The sequence below is a fragment of the Bos javanicus genome, chromosome 4, assembly GCF_032452875.1.
Source record: "Bos javanicus breed banteng chromosome 4, ARS-OSU_banteng_1.0, whole genome shotgun sequence".
Classification (NCBI taxonomy): Eukaryota; Metazoa; Chordata; class Mammalia; order Artiodactyla; family Bovidae; genus Bos; species Bos javanicus.
In genome coordinates this window covers 57,624,038-57,640,769 of record NC_083871.1, presented here as the reverse complement: position 1 = coordinate 57,640,769, position 16,732 = coordinate 57,624,038, and the positions used below count along the sequence as shown (strand labels likewise).

General features: G+C 39.2%; 1 protein-coding gene and 1 long non-coding RNA gene across 6 annotated transcripts in view; both read right to left on the bottom strand.

The window, feature by feature from the left end:
- The window catches only part of IMMP2L (inner mitochondrial membrane peptidase subunit 2), a 963,981-nt gene that overhangs the window by 769,253 nt on the left and 177,996 nt on the right, over positions 1-16,732 (bottom strand). The gene's annotated exons all lie outside the window — the stretch shown is intronic.
- The window catches only part of LOC133246118 (uncharacterized), a 57,359-nt gene continuing 50,368 nt past the window's right edge, over positions 9,742-16,732 (bottom strand). Inside the window, exon 2 of the long non-coding RNA XR_009735915.1 lies at positions 9,742-16,236. This is a non-coding gene — a long non-coding RNA (uncharacterized LOC133246118). The remainder of the gene's footprint in view (positions 16,237-16,732) is intronic.

Here is a 16,732-nt window from a genome sequence, read left to right as displayed (position 1 = left end):
AACAAATGTTCCACACTAATTCAGGTTGTTAGTAATAGGAGAAACTGCAAAGTGAGCACTGATGAAAGGTATATGGGAATTCTGTTCCTCCTGATCAATTTTTTGTAAACCTAAAACTGCTCTAAAAAATACAGTTTATTATTTTAAAATTGAATAAAGGCATAAACAGACCGTCTACCAGCTTTCAAATGATCACTGACATCATCATCTCTTCTGATAAGGTTGTTTTTGTTTTTTTTTTTAATACAAGCTAATTCTGTTTCATAAAGAAAATGGTGAGGGTGGGGACAGAGTAGCAGACAGATAAGGAAGCTGAAGCTGTATGTAACGTATCTCTTCTTCGCTACAAGTCTATCCAAGATGTATGAGTGAGGATGGCAAGAAACATGAGTTTTACATGACTACAAACAAATCAACAATAATTATGAGCAGTCAGAATTCCTAATCATTTTCATTTTCCTATTCAAATGTGGTGAGATCACGAAAATATTTTCACAAAAAGGTCATATATCTACACACTTAAGGTGAACACCTAGTCAGGACAAAAGTGAAAAATCAAGAGTTGATTCCATCTGTTTTGTTACTTAATGAGGGAAGGGGCCTACAAAAGTATACAGGTTTCTCATTTTGGAGAATTAAGTGACTTCCCCCAAAACACTTAAAAGTGGTATGAATGGAAAAATTAAAAAAAAAAAAAACCACTAACTACAGAGGAAAAGAGATCAAAAGCTGCTGACAGAACAGTTGTTAAATAAGCATTTCTTAATAGTAACTGAAATTATATATCAGGGAAAGGAAAACAATAGATTTTCTATGAAAAGCAAAAACAAATCAGATGGTCAGAAAAGTTATTTGGATGGAGGGTGGGGGTATGGTATGCTGCAGAAAGGTTTGTACCACCTGCCCAGGAGCAGTGTTATGAGAACTAGATGAGACATTTATAAATATACTTGGAAAATGCCAGGTCGTAAAACTGTTAAAACTGAGGAAAATACTAAAGGAGAGAAAACTGGCTTTCAACGCTGTCAAATAAGGCAAGGCCAACAACGAACAACGAGGTTAGGATCACTTCCCTGGTCCCTTGGTGTTCCACATGTGGCCACATGAAAAAGTACACTGATATTTGTCCATTTTTCTTGACAACTTTGGTTATAAGCATTGCCTGGAAAATCCCATGGACGGAGGAGCCTGGTAGGCTGCAGTCCATGGGGTCGCAAAGAGTTGGACACGACTGAGCGACTTCACTTTCTCTTTTCACTTTCATGCGTTGGAGAAGGAAATGGCAACCCACTCCAGTGTTCTTGCCTGGAGAATCCCAGGGACGGCCTGGGGGCTTCTTGCACTCGGACACGACTGAGTGAGCATAGCATAGCAAGATGCAGCAATGGACAGGCCTGGAAGCCTGGTGGGCTGCCGTCTATGGGGTCGCACAGAGTCGGACACGACTGAAGCGACTTAGCAGCAGTAGCATCAAGATGCTTATATGTTCCTCCAGGAGACAAACTGGTTAGTGAAGATTATGAACTAAAGGAAAATGCCTTCAAGAATGAGGTGATGAGGGTAGAATAAATCCTTACCCTGCCCCCAAGAAAGCTAAGAGCTGATTCCACTTATTCTATGCCAAATTAATTTCTCCTCTGCTGAGTAGTAGCTCATCAATCACTTACCTCCTAAGCATGAATGGAGATCTTGGGAAAATACATCAAATTCAAATGAACCCATTTTTAAAGTAAAAGGCACTCACATATCACAAGAATGGCTTATACTTTGAAAAACACTGCTTCGAATCAAATCGAAGTTACAAAATGCTTTTTTTTTTTTTGTCCCCTGCTCTTTTAATCATGAGGAAAAAAACCTTAATACCTCTTTCTCATTCTTGGCTTGCTCTGACTATTCCTATGTAAGTCTCAATAAAGACCTTGTTCCTGAACAAAACTAAACCCTTACCGTAGTTACTTCAAACTATTTAAAGCTTTGCTGCTGCTGCTGCTAAGTCGCTTCAGTCGTGTCCAACTCTGTGCGAACCCATAGACGGCAGCCCACCAGGTTCTCCCATCCCTGGGATTCTCCAGGCAAGAACACTGGAGAGGGTTGCCATTTCCTTCTCTGATGCATGAAAGTGAAAAGTGAAAGTGAAGTTGTTCAGTCATGTCCAGCCCTCAGCGACCCCATGGACTGCAGCCTTCCAGGCTCCTTCATCCATGGGATTCTCCAGACAAGAGTACTGGAGTGGGGTGCCATTGCCTTCTCCTTTAACTAAGCACAAAGCAGATCTTTTAAAATTGCTCACACGCTAGAATTTGACAGCATCATAAATGCCTATAAATGAATATTGAATAATGCAAATTGGTAACCAGTTGATAATGCATCTATGTAAATCAAACGAACATTCATGTAATAAATTCACATCTGACCTTTTTAACCTTTCCCAGTATTGATCATTCTTTGGTGGATAAGGTCCTAAATGAGGCTAATGATACTTGTTAAAAAAATGGAAAGGAAACAAATGCATTCTACGGGAATGACTAAATAAAAGCATTAAAACTTGGTGATAAGAAGCCAGTTCCCCAGAGGAAAAAAAAATCCAACACTAGAAAAAAGTGACGGGACTTAACAACTTCACAAGATGAGCTTTACCAAGTCTATGCTAACTCCACATTATTATTGCCCTTATATCTAACAATCATAACTCATCTGATGCACAACTTATCATCAGGCTCCTTGCATTTTTTCACAGTATTAAAGGCAAGAATGTCATTCATACACTTCAAATTAAAACCAAAGGACAGTCCAATCCTGAGAGTCAAACAAAGTAAGGACGTAAGTGAGATGGCTTTGGTCATAAATCAAAAGCTAATAGGGCCTGAACACATGAGTCTGACCCTTTAACAACATTCTCTCCCAGCTTGACAACTCAAGTGAGAAAAAGTGTAGGGGTTATTGCCTGTGCTAAGACACTGGATGCTACACTTGATATTAGCTGAAGCTATCACACTATTCAGAAAACTTTTTACATGAAATCAGGTAGAATTGTCACTGGACTTCCCTGATGGCTCAGTGGTAAAGAATCCGACTGCCAATGCAGGAGACACAGATTCGATCTCTGGGTCAGGGGATCCCCTGGAGAAGGAAATGGCAAACCACTCCAGAATTCTAGCCTGGGCATGCCATGGACAAAGGAGCCTGGTGGGCTACAGTTCCCAGATTCACAAAATAGTCAGACATGACTAAGCAACTGAACAACAAAAAAATTACCATTATCACCAAGACTAGACTTTTGTTATCTAAGAAATTATGAAGCTTTTACATCAGATACATTCAAATACAATGTCATGATCTATTAAGAAGACTTCAGTATTTCTGGTTAACATTTAAAATTCCTATCAGAGTTTTGCCTCTTTTATAACAAAGGTCATACATAGGAGGTTCTATCTCCCATCTACTCAGGTGGTGCTGAGCAAGACATTCTTAACTCAATGATTAACTCAGCAGAACTTACAGGGTCAAACTGCAAGACTAATGTCCTATCTTCATGAACAACAAGACCATATTTGCCAACCATCACAAAGGAACAGGATTGTTGAGTGTTGCTGCAAAGAGTCGAGACAGGCCAAATGATAAAAGCTACCAGGAAACAAATGAAGGAACATCCAACAAAATAATGGCCTTGTGAGATGGTGAGATGTCTACCACCAAAAAAGTAGCTCTCCATCTACTTGCTTAAAATTTTGTCTTTTGGGCCTGGTATTCAACTGACTTATGCATGAAACTGGGGGTTAAGCCTGGAAATGTGCATTTCTAACAAACAGCTTATTCTGATGTAGGTAGAAAACAACATACAATTCAAACTAAAAAACCAGACCTTAGCAAACCTGTGGACATATTTATAATTTGGTCAAAAGCAACAGCTGATGGACTATAAGGTCCTTTTGATATTTAATCTTTGTTTCTACAAGATTAGGAAGACAAGTAAAACCACTGAGCCACCTGGAGATGCAAGAGATGCAGGTTCCATTCCTCGGTCAGGAAGATCCCCTGGAGAAGGAAATGACAACCCACTCTGGTATTCTTGCTTGAAAAATCCCATGGATAGAAGAGCTTGGAGGGGTATAGTCTATAGGGTCGCAAAGAGTTGGACATGACTGAGCGTGTCCTACACACACACCCACACACACAGCCAATAAGCAAATAAAAAAATACAAACATCATTAGTAATCAAAGCAATGCAAATCAAAATAACAATGAGATGGCACATCACACCCTCTAGGATAGTTCTACACCAAGACATTTAACATGTTAGAACTTGGAGAAATTTGAATCTCCCTCCTTCATGGTAATAAGGGTGCAATTTGAAAAACAGCAGTTCCTCAAAAGCGAAAATGTAAGAATTATCATATGATCTAGTAATTTCACTCCTAGTAATAGACACAAGTCAACTGAAAATAAGTATTCAAACAAAAACTTCTACACAAATGTTTACAGCAATGTTTTTCATAAGAATCACAAGGTGGAAACAGTTCAAATGTCTATCAACTGATGAGTAGATAAACAGGATGTGGAATTATCCATATGATGGAATATTATTCAGCCGTAAATAGAAGTATTGACACATGCTACAACCTAATGAACCTTGAAAACATTATGATAAGCAAAGGAAGTGAATCACAAAGGACAATATGTTGCTTTAATTCTATTGATATAAAATGTTGGGACTATGTGAATCACAACAAACTGTGGAAAATTCTGAAAGAGATGGGAATACCAGACCACCTGACCTGCCTCTTGAGAAACCTATATGCAGGTCAGGAAGCAACAGTTAGAACTGGACATGGAACAACAGACTGGTCCAAATTGGGAAAGGAGTATGTCAAGGCTGTAGATTGTCACCCTGCTTATTTAACTTATATGCAGAGTACATTGTGAGAAATGCTGGGCTGGATGAAGCACAAACTGGAATCAAGATTGCCGGGAGAAATGTCAATAACCTCAGATATGCAGATGACACTACCCTTATGGCAGAAAGCGAAGAAGAACTAAAGAGCCTCTTGATGAAAGTGAAGGAGGAGAATGAAAAAGTTGGCTTAAAGCTCAACATTCAGAAGACTAAGATCATGGCATCTGGGCCCATCACTTCATGGCAAATGGATGGGGAAACAGTGGAAACAGCGACAGACTTTATTTGGCGGGGGGTGGCGGGGGGGTGGCGCTCCAACATCACTGCAGATGGTGACTGCAGCCATGAAATCAAAAGACTCTTACTCCTTGGAAGAAAAGTTATGACCAACCTAGACAGCATATTAAAAAGCAGAGACATTGCTTTGCCAACAAAGGTCCATCTAAGTCAAGGCTATGGTTTTTCCAGTAGTCATGTATGGATGTGAGAGTTGGACTATAAATAAAGCTGAGTGCAGAAGAATTGATGCTTTTGAACTGTGGTGTTGGAGCAGACTCTTGAGAATCCCTGGGACTGCAAGGAGATCCAACCAGTCCATCCTAAAGGAGATCAGTCCTGAATATTTATTGGAAGAACTGATGCTTAAACTGAAACTCCAATACTTCGGCTACCTGATGCGAAGAACTGACTCATTTGAAGAGACCAATGTTGGGAAAGATTGAAGGCGGGAGGAGAAGGGGATGACAGATGGTTGGATGGCATCACTGACTCAATGGACATGAGTTTGAGTAAACTTCAGGAGTTCACGTTGGAAGGGAGGCCTGGCATGCTGCAGTCCATGGAGTCGCAGAGTCGAACACGACTGAGCAACTGAACTGAACTGAAAATGTTCAGAATAGAAAAATCTATAGACAGTATATTACTGGTTTCTAAGGGCAGAGGTGGGGGTGGCGTATTGATTATGGATGAGGGTAGTAGGGATTCTTTCATGGGTAATACAATATTGATTGTGTAAATGAACGCACAAATTCACATACTAAGTTACTGAATTATAAATTTCAAGTGGGTGAATCATATGGTATACAGATTAAATCTTGAGCTACTTTTTAAAAAGATTTATCTAAAATAATAAGGAAAACACCCCACCATGATGACCTCCATGCCCAGCACCATTTCCTTTAGAGAACTGCCACCACCCCCATTTCCTGTCATTCTAGTGGGCTGTCAACTGCAGGAAGTCCCCAAATGCCACTCTAGCCACAGCAGCTGCTCACAAATTTCTGTCACATAACTCTGGAGTTGTTTCTATTTCTATACTTCCTAAAAGTTAGTCACACAGTCATGTCCTACTCTTTGCAATCCCGTGGACTGTAGCCCACCTCTGTCCATAGAATTCTCCAGGCAAGAGTACTGGAGTGGGTTGCCATTTCCTTCTCCAGGGGTAAGTGAAGTCGCTCAGTCGTGTCCGACTCTTTGCGACCCCATGGGCTGTAGCCTACCAGGCTCCTCTGTCCATGGGATTTTCCAGGCAATAGTCCTGGAATGGATTGCCATTTCCTTCTCCAGGGGATCTTCCCAGCCCAAGGATTGAACCCAGGTCTCCCACATTGTAGACAGACGCTTTACCGTCTGAGCCACGAGGGAAGGCATACTTCCTGAGGCTTACTTATTCAACTCTATTTCCAATTCTGTGATGTACTCACACTTTATCCAACAAACCCCCCAGGTTTCTATGCTTAAATAATCTTTCATTTTAGGTTGCTTGTAATCACAACACACTATTTGGTATATACTCTACATTCTTCCAGTGGTGCTAGTGGTAAAGAACCCACCTGCCAATGCAGGAGATGTAAGAGACTCGGGTTCAATCCCTGGGTTGGGAAGATCCCTTGGAGCAGGGCATGGCAACCCACCCCAGTATTCTTGCTTGGAAAATCCCATGACAGAGGAGCCTGGCAGGCTACGGTCCATAAGTCACAAAGAGTTGGAGATGACTGAAACAAATTAGCACCAGCACTAGCACCTACACTCTTCCATTCCCTTGTCTAGAAGTAAATTCATAAACAACTGACTATAGATCCTCACAACTTTTTCTATGGCTATACCATTACGTGTCCACCTATATAAACATGTCTTAACAGTGTAATAGTATGTATAGCATGATTACATGATAATTGATTTTGTCATTCTTTTACAAACAGTTCATTATCTTATTTATCCATTTTTCTTTTAGCATCAAGGGGAATAGGAAACATCCATCAAAAGTATATCTGGCTAAAATCCAATAAACATTTACTGAATATATTTGGTGGTTGAGGAAAAAATTTTTTTTCATACTTTTAGATGAGAGGAAGGTGAAAAAAAATTTCTAATCAATTTTTGTTTACAATCTAGTTTGACACAGAATATATAACAATTACAAAACAATTATGTATCAGCAAATAAGCAAAACTGCACAACAGTCATCTTGTACCAGTTGAAGTTATGCAAATTCAATTCAATTTTACTAAATATCAACTATGTAATGTTTTTCAGTCCTTCAGGGTGTCCAGAAAAATAGTTTAGTTTGGTATACTCATCCATTAATCAATATTTTGTAATTGTCATATACACAAAGATTGATAAAATTTCCAGCAAAATTAAATATGTTTAGGACAAAAACATCCATGACTCTGACAATTATGATTATAAAAATCATCTACATTTTTTAGTACTTACTAACTCTTATTATCTCATTTATGTCTTCAATCAATCCTAGGAGGCAGGTATTGTTATTATAATCACCCAAGGGCATTATGATCACTTTAACTGGCAAATCTGAGATTCAAAGTCAAATCTTTCTATCACAAGAGTTCCTTTCTTAACCAATACTTCTGTAATATCGTAATGATTTTAACAACCAGCTGAAATATTGAACTGAAGAATTTTTATAATATTAAGTTACATTATGGAGAAGGCAATGGCCACCCACTCCAGTACTCTTGCCTGGAAAATCCCATGGATGGAGGAGCCTGGTAGGCTGCAGTCCATGGGGTCGCAAAGAGTTGGACACGACGGAGCGACTTCTTTCACTTTTCACTTCATGCATTAGAGAAGGAAATGGCAACCTACTCCAGTGTTCTTGCCTGGAGAATCCCAGGGATGGCGGAGCCTGGTGGGCTGCCGTCTATGGGGTCGCACAGAGTCAGACACAACTCAAGTGACTTAGCAGCAAGTTACATTAAAACATTTCTATTTACAAAAATCCTGCAAGCAACAAATTACTTTTCTGAATCAGCCAAAAAAAAATTACTAAACCTGAGTTCTTTACTTCTTGGCACATGAGAAGTTACAATATCAATTTCTTCAGTATTATGATAAAGGCAAAATCAAACTAATTCAAGCTACATACTCAATAGACTTGTGATCTTTACACAGAAAACAGGTTAGTGTAGACTCTTAATGGTGTAATTATTGTCCATGAGAAATAGGTACACAGTTCCATAAAAATACAAAATAGTACAGAACACATTGTAATTACTGCATTTGTTACACAGTAAATCTTTCTATATTTATGCATATCTAATTGAAATGATATTTATCAAAAGGCTAATGACACCATTTTGAATCCCATTTACTAAAAGGCTAATGAGATAGTAGAATACAAGCTGTTTATTAACTGAAGAACAAGATATGTGACATCTGTACATAGTCAGAGAAAACTGAAATTAAAAATAAAGTATCTCATAAACCTTACAGTAAAGAAGTCGTATCAGAGATAAGAAAGACCATGTACAATGTCAGTTTCCCTTGTAAACTGATAAGTAAAGGCAAATTTATATTCTAGTCAAAGAACTTATGTAAGGAGAGTATATAAATTATATGTAATGAGACTATGTAATTATATATCCATTTTTTCAGAAATATCATTATTACAGGTATTTAAATACAAGTCATTTTTTTTTTAATTGCAAGATAGGCCATAATGCTTACATGGTGAAATAAGAATTGCATATACTGCACTTTAAGACAATCTCATGTTAGATTACTGCACCTCAGAAATACCCTATTGATGCCTCATGAGCCAAAAAGCAATTCCCTAATCATATGAATATAGTGGTAAGACACCATGCTGCTGCTGCTGCTAAGTCGCTTCAGTCATGTCCAACTCTATGCGACCCCATAGACGGCAGCCCACTAGGCTCCCCCATCCCTGGGATTCTCCAGGCAAGAACACTGGAGTGGGTTGCCATTTCCTTCTCCAATGCATGAAAGTGAAAAGTGAAAGTGAAGTCGCTCAGTAGCGTCCAGCCCTCAGGGACCCTATGGACTGCAGCCCACCATGCTGAACAGCAAATAAAGTGCAGTCACTTTCTTGAATAATGGTGATACTAATGAATATATATCGCAACACTTTTCAGCTTCAAGAACAGAAAACTCCAGACACATCAAAATGGCACATATCAAACTCTAAATAACAAAATTATTTAACAGGTAATTGCAAACTCTCTGCTCATCAAATAAACAGGAACTCATTTTAAGATTAAGACAAGTAATAAGTCAGTTCAGGTTGAATTTTTAGATGAAAGAGCAATCATGAGCAACTTTCTAAGCCAGGATCTTGATTAGATTTTTTCCTAACATTAACAACAAGATTCATAAATACACAGTAAGTTTAAGCAAAAAATAAAATTCACATATATTTCAAGGAGCAACTGTTTTATATAAATAATTTATCATTACAAACTACCTGAATAAAAATCAAAAGTGAATTACCAGCAGTCAGTAAAAGTAACTCCCCAGCAAAAACTTCTGCGTATATTTCTCAACATGAAGTAACATGAAAGAATTCACTCATGGCTAATATATTTGTCAAGAAAAAAATGGTTTTTTATTACTGCACCTAAATAATTTGAAGGCACATCAACTGTAATTCGTGTGGTTTTTTTTTTTGTTATCATTTATCCAGTGGTATATTTATCAGTTGTCATATCAAGGCTCTGCCAGGAGAGTTTTTAAACATTTATTAAGAAACACAGTCTATAGTCAAAATGAGATTATGCTTATTATCTTCAAAGAATCTGAAATAGCCTATTATATATTTATTGGCTCCTAGGACATGTTCCAGCCAGATAATGATCTTTTGTCAAAATAAGAGTGATCCAGTAATATGGTCCTCTTCACCCAGGCTGACAGCAACTCTCAGAAAGTAATCAAAGCAAAACTATTCACCTAAGTGCAAGTGACAGAACTAGCTCAAACTGCTTAGATTTTTACTTTTGTTTAAAATTTTAGCCCCTTGAAATGTAAGTGGAGCTAATGCACAGGTATTAAAAAGCAGCAGACTTATAATCAATACCTTCACTAACAGCTATTCCCCAGGCTATCTTAAATAGGAGCACTAGAGTTATGCAAGATGGAAAATACCCAATTAGGTTTTCCTGGACCAATTTAACTTGTCTAGCTATTGAATATGTTGACAATAAATACATCCACGCTCTTGAGTATGTGAGAGAAAAATCAGCTCTTTAATCACCAGTAACACTAGTCTAGAAACAAGCCATCTGGCTTATCTCTGATATACTCTGGGATTGTATCATTCTATCTTTTAAAATACCATGCGTAAATTGCTAACCTCAGAACAAACTTAAGTTCAGATCTCTTTACAAAAAAGTACAAGAAACTGTTTCTTTTAAGTATCTGAGAGTGATTCTAAGAGAAAGTCATCAACTGCTCTCCCTGCTAACCACTTTCAATAGTGCCAGAAACAGAGAACAAATCTGAGCTCCTTGTTCAGATACAAGCCAATAAGAGAAGCATATTTTCACCCAGATGCTTGTGTCACAGTCAGCCAGTACTGAAACACTGTACAAGCTGTTGTAGCTAGTTGATTTGGGTGGTTAAATATTGTCTTTGAACACATGTGAACAACTCTTTTGAACCTGAGTCATTCTCTTTCTCTTGCTCTCGCTCTCTCTCTCTCTTGCCTGCAGTGCAGGAGACCTGGTTTCAATCCCTGGGTTGGGAATATCGCCTGGAGAAGGGAACAGCTACCCACTCCTGCATTCTTGCCTGGAGAATTCTACGGACAGAGGATCCTGGCAGGTGATGTTCCATGGGGTTCCAAAGAGTCAAATGTGACTGAGCGACTTTCACTTTCACTTTCTTTCATGTTATAAAGGACTCACTGGGCTCCTCTGGTCAATGGTAACTACAAATGTAGCTCCACAGGCCCGAGTAACTGAGCATACTTCTGTAAAGAATATGTTCTAAAGTCAAGGGCACAGAGTTATCACAAGCCAACTCAACTTCAGTCTACTCCACAGCCATTAACTTAATAGGTTCTAGGACAAGAAACCTCTGGGAAATGATTGTCGTTAAGCTCCATGAGGATTGGAGGGACAAGGAACCCTTCTGCCCCTCTAGGGTTCCCTGCCATGTACATGTGGAGTAGAGAGTTAAGAACAAGTTCCATCCTCTCTGCCTAACACTTCAGCAGCTCCTTCCTGGGGAAAAATCACAGCTGCCACACTGAGTCACACTTTAAGCCTTCTGGGTGGACTTACTGTTCCTTCAAGACAGGAACTCAGGTTCCCTCTTCCTCTACTCTTCCCATTTCTGGTGTTGAAGAGGTGCACATGCATGCCTGGGCTGAATCTGGACCTCTATGACTACTCTGCCTGATCACTTTGTGTAATTTTTTAAAAAATCTGATCTGGCCTTCGTCTCCTCTCTGCTCCAATTCTCCACCTACAACTGGGGAGGTAAGTGTGACTGAGGCTCCCTGGAACAGAAAACACAGTTTAGCCTTCAAATCCTTCACTGGAAAAGCCAGACATGGAAGGTTACCAAGCATTCATCCAGCTAGGAAGCAGCACTTCATTTCCCTGCTGGTGGGGAAACAAGTCATTGTTCAGTCCAGAACCCCACAGAAGGGCTAAAAGTGAAAGACAAAAACATCAAAATCCCACCTTGAAATCCCTTTATCCAAAAGCCCTCAGCAACAGGCAAAGTAAAATTTGCACCAAGTTTTTTTTCTCTTTTTTCATGTGTCTTGACCTCAGTCTAACCCTCCTGAAGTCCTCCCCGCTTCTACTACCACATGTTCAAATTCATGAATTTTCAATGTGTCATCTTCTCAAGGAAATCCTCCCAGCCTGCCCAGTTAGATTTAAGCATCACCGCCTCATCTATCCTCTCATGTACCTTATTTATATCTCCATTAAGCACTTTATTTTAATTAGTTATTTAAATATAGCTCCCCTACTAAATCAGCTGTGCATCTCTGGCCTTGAGCACATTGTCAAGGTTGGTCCCTGCTATAAGGCACGCTCTTCGCCTGTGAACTCCCACAGCACTTTGAGGGGCTCCTACTCGGCCCAGTAGCACTCGATCAGCACTATCCCCTCAACTCCTTTCCTTTTTTTTTTTAGAAGAAATGGAGAGATTGGAAGGATTTTGTATCATAGATAAGCAATCTGAACTAATATGACTGCCCAACCAGGAAGAGCTAAAGGAACAATGTTTTGTCTCAGCGGATCATAGCTCCATTTGGCCCAGAGCTATGGAAATTCTTAAATCATCAGGCTCAAAGGAAGATCCACAGAGAGCTGAAATCAGTCATGACTCAACGTGAATGAAGCACTAATGGAAAAATCAGGCAGGAGAGGCGGAAGGTTGGGTTTCTGGTGGCGGAGGAAGTCCTCAGTGACAAAATGACCTTGAGCAGAGACCTGAAAGGGGAGGAAGAGAACTGAGTGGGTGGTGTCCCAGTGTAAACTGTAACCAAATCTTGGATTTCTACTGCTTATACTCTTTAAACTAAATCAATTGCCTCTAGGAGAGGAAGATGCTGATGAGGAAAATAGCAGGAGAAAGAGCCCCGTTCTTGACATTCAGGGCACATTAGAAAAGCAGTTCCCAAACCCCCAACAAGACACAGAGCACTATCCCCCGCCCACCAGGGTCCTCAACCACAGAGGACCCTTTTTGGCAACCAAAAAGATGCCACGTAGGCATTTTCATTGACAGGAGTAGCAAACCACTCCAAACTGTAAAATGTTAAGATTGTAACTAGAGAATGTTTGATCTTTCGTTGCTGTTTTTAAAGGCTGATGTCCTAAGTGCTTTGTTATGGTTCCTATCATGCAAGTCATTTGACTCTACTCTGAGTTACTCAGCTGTCACAAGACAGGAAATGGGCTGCAATAAGAAGAGTTTATTCACAGCAGTGTGTCAGTTGCTCAGTCATGTCCAACTCTTTGCAACCCCACGGTCTATCCAAGATTTCTCTAGACAAGAATACTCGAGTAGGTTTCCATCCCCTTCTCCAGGGGATCTTCCTAACCCAGGTATCGAACCAGGGTGTCCTGCACTGAAGGCAGACCTTTTACCCTCTGAACTGCCAGGGAAAAGTACAAATACATGGTCCCATATCATGTCTTCACCCAAGGCAAGGTTTACCTTTCCCAGGGAACTATTTGTCTGGTCCAGTTAATCACTCCCTACCAATCACAAGTAAAATATCATTCAGAAAGATGAGGTAAAGGAGAAGATAACCTAACAATTTTTGCACACAATTACTAAGTGACTGGAAGTAATCACCTCTACAACAAATAAATCTTTGTGGCGTGAATGACATCTCCACGAGACTGTCCTTTCCTTTGACCAATTTGTTCCAGTTCTTAAAAATAACTTCTGATTTTAGGCTCTTATTTATTTACTTAATAAACTGAGCTGGATATTTATAATAAACCAAGTACTCAGAGTGATTAACTACTTAAAAATAATATGTGTGTGTGTACACACATCTACACAAAAACACACAGGTCTTATGTGACCTTCATTTGGGAATATTTTTATGCATGTCAATTATTTAGATTCAAGCATGAAGGTATGTTATATGTGTGTGAATGACTCTGTATCAGAGAGAAAGGCAGAAACAAAAAGAAGGGACTGGGATAAGAAGCAAGTAAAATTACACTAGATGAGGTCAGGAGAATGGAGACTCATAAGAAAATGCAAATATGTTTAAAGTAAAAGAATGAACTGAGCCTTCACTCACTTATCTTTCCTCTACAATCATACTGACTGTCCATCAACATGCCCGCATCCTGCATGCTCCCTATGTTCCTTACAGGTTAAACACAACCAAGACCTACCTCTAAAGCCACTTGCAAAAACATCGATCCCACCAACTTTTAGCTGACAAGTAATTATATTTTATCCTCCAAAAGAAAATCAGGCATAAAAACAGTCTCAAGAAAAATAAAAACTAGTATCCTTGCTTCACAAAAGAGACAAAAAGAAAAAGATTTAACCAAGAGAACACCTTCAGTTTCTGTCTTACCATCTATTAATTTTAATTTTGATTTTTCTTTTTATATTACAACATACCTATTCAAAACTAGAAGAATCCCTATATCCATATATTGCCCTGCAAAAAGAAAACACTATTATTTGTATTTTTGGTCAAACACTGTAAGAATAAAAGAACTGTTTTTACAAGAGATGAGGTTCCTACAGATAACATTTACCCACAGGATCTGAGGCTTTTTTGTGACATAAAGTGCACAGTACTTTGAGGATGGTTACAGATGCAATGGCACAGAAAAGGCTTTTAACTTTGGCTCATTTCCTCTGACCACCATGCCTCCACTCTAAATTATAACCTCTCAAAGCTCCAGATCCTTTAAAACTAGCTTTTAAACTACCTTCCCTTGGTATCATTACAAAACAAGAATGCTTTCTTACTTGAAAATAAAAGCACAAAATTATTAGGACTCAGTAACTGTTCTCATTATTGCAAACCAATAAACAAGGCTCAAACATTTTTCCTAATAGCTGCTTCTTATTGAGCTGACAAGAAATAAATCCAAAAGAAACCAAAGAAAGATCTGCCTCTGCAATATAGATGGTTTCTTATTCAGAAACTATCTTTTATATCAGAAACCACTAGCGCAAATCCCACTGCTATCATTATCATCCACAACGGCAAGCTAAGCACTAAAACCCTGTCATTCATACTTTAGAATAATAATTTTAAAAATTAAAAAAAAATAAGGACTTACTGTATTGCACAGGGAACTAGACTCCACATTCTATAATAACCCCATAATGTAAAAGAATCTGGAAAAAGTACATATAGGTATGTGTTCAGTTCAGTTCAGTTCAGTCGCTCAGACATGTCCGACTCTTTGCGACCCCATGAATCGCAGCACGCCAGGCCTCCCTGTTCATCACCAACTCCCAGAGTTCACTCAAACTCATTTCCATCAAGTCGGTGATGCCATCCAGCCATCTCATCCTCTGTCGTCCTCTTCTCCTCCTGCCCCCAATACCTCCCAGCATCAGAGTCTTTTCCAATGAGTCAACTCTTCACATGAGGTGGCCAAAGTACTGGAGCTTCAGCTTCAGCATCACTCCTTCCAAAGAACACCCAGGGCTGATCTCCTTCAGAATGGACTGGTTGGATCTCCTTGCAGTCCAAGGGACTCTCAAGAGTCTTCTCCAACACCACAGTGCAAAAGCATCAATTCTTCGGTGCTCAGCCTTCTTCACAGTCCAACTCTCACATCCATACATGACCACTGGAAAAACCATAGCCTTGACTAGACGGACCTTTGTTGGCAAAGTAATGTCTCTGCTTTTCAATATGCCATCTAGGTTGGTCATAACTTTTCTTCCAAGGAGTTTCTTTTTTCAGGTGGTCTGGTATTCCCATCTCTTTCAGAATTTTCCACAATTGATTGTGATCCACACAGTCAAAGGCTTTGGCATAGTCAATAAAGCAGAAATAGATGTTTTTCTGGAACTCTCTTGCTTTTTCCATGATCCAGCAGATGTTGGCAATTTGATCTCTGGTTCCTCTGCCTTTTCTAAAACCAGCTTGAACATCAGGAAGTTCACGGTTCATATATTGCTGAAGTCTGGCTTGGAGAATTTTGAGCATTACTTTACTAGTGTGTGAGATGAGTGCAATTGGGCGGTAGTTTGAGCATTCTTTGGCATTGCCTTTCTTTGGGATTGGAATGAAAACTGACCTTTTCCAGTGCTGTGGCCACTGCTGAGTTTTTCAAATTTGCTGGCATATTGAGTGCAGCACTTTCACAGCATCATCTTTCAGGATTTGGAATAGCTCAACTGGAATTCTATCACCTCCACTAGCTTTGTTCGTAGTGATGCTTTCTAAGGCCCACTTGACTTCACATTCCAGGATGTCTGGCTCTAGGTCATGAATAGAGAAGCAGAATTTGGTGGTATTCTTCAAAGATAAAAGACAAAGAAAGACTTAGGAAGAGTTCCAGTTGAAGGAGACCAAAGCACAGGATGATAGATACAAGACATGGTCCTGGATGCCGCACCTATAAAGAACATCGCTGGGTGACTAATGAATTACAAATGAGATCCAAGGGTTAGACGGTAATATTATATCAATATGAATTTCCTATTTTGATGGTTACATGAAGGTTATGTGGGAGAATGTCCTTGCTTTTAGGAAATACTTTCTGAATTACTAAGGGATTACTAGAGCATCATGTTGCAACTTTTACTGTCAAGTCAAAAAAAAAAAATCTTCAAAATAAGGTGTGAGAGTAAAGGGATAGAGAAAAGAGAGGGAATATGATAAGACAATTGTAATAAATGTTAATACTAGGGGAATAGAAGTGAAGAACATATGAGAGTTCTTTGTCCTATTCTTGGAATGTTTCTGTAAGTTTGAAATCATTGTAAAACTAAAAGTTCAAAAAAGAAACATTTGGTCATAAATGTTTATATACTATTAAAAAAGCCTTACCTTTCTATGAAGGGTCACAATCGGCTGTGAATTTTTTTAAAAAATCGTATGCTGTGGCTATA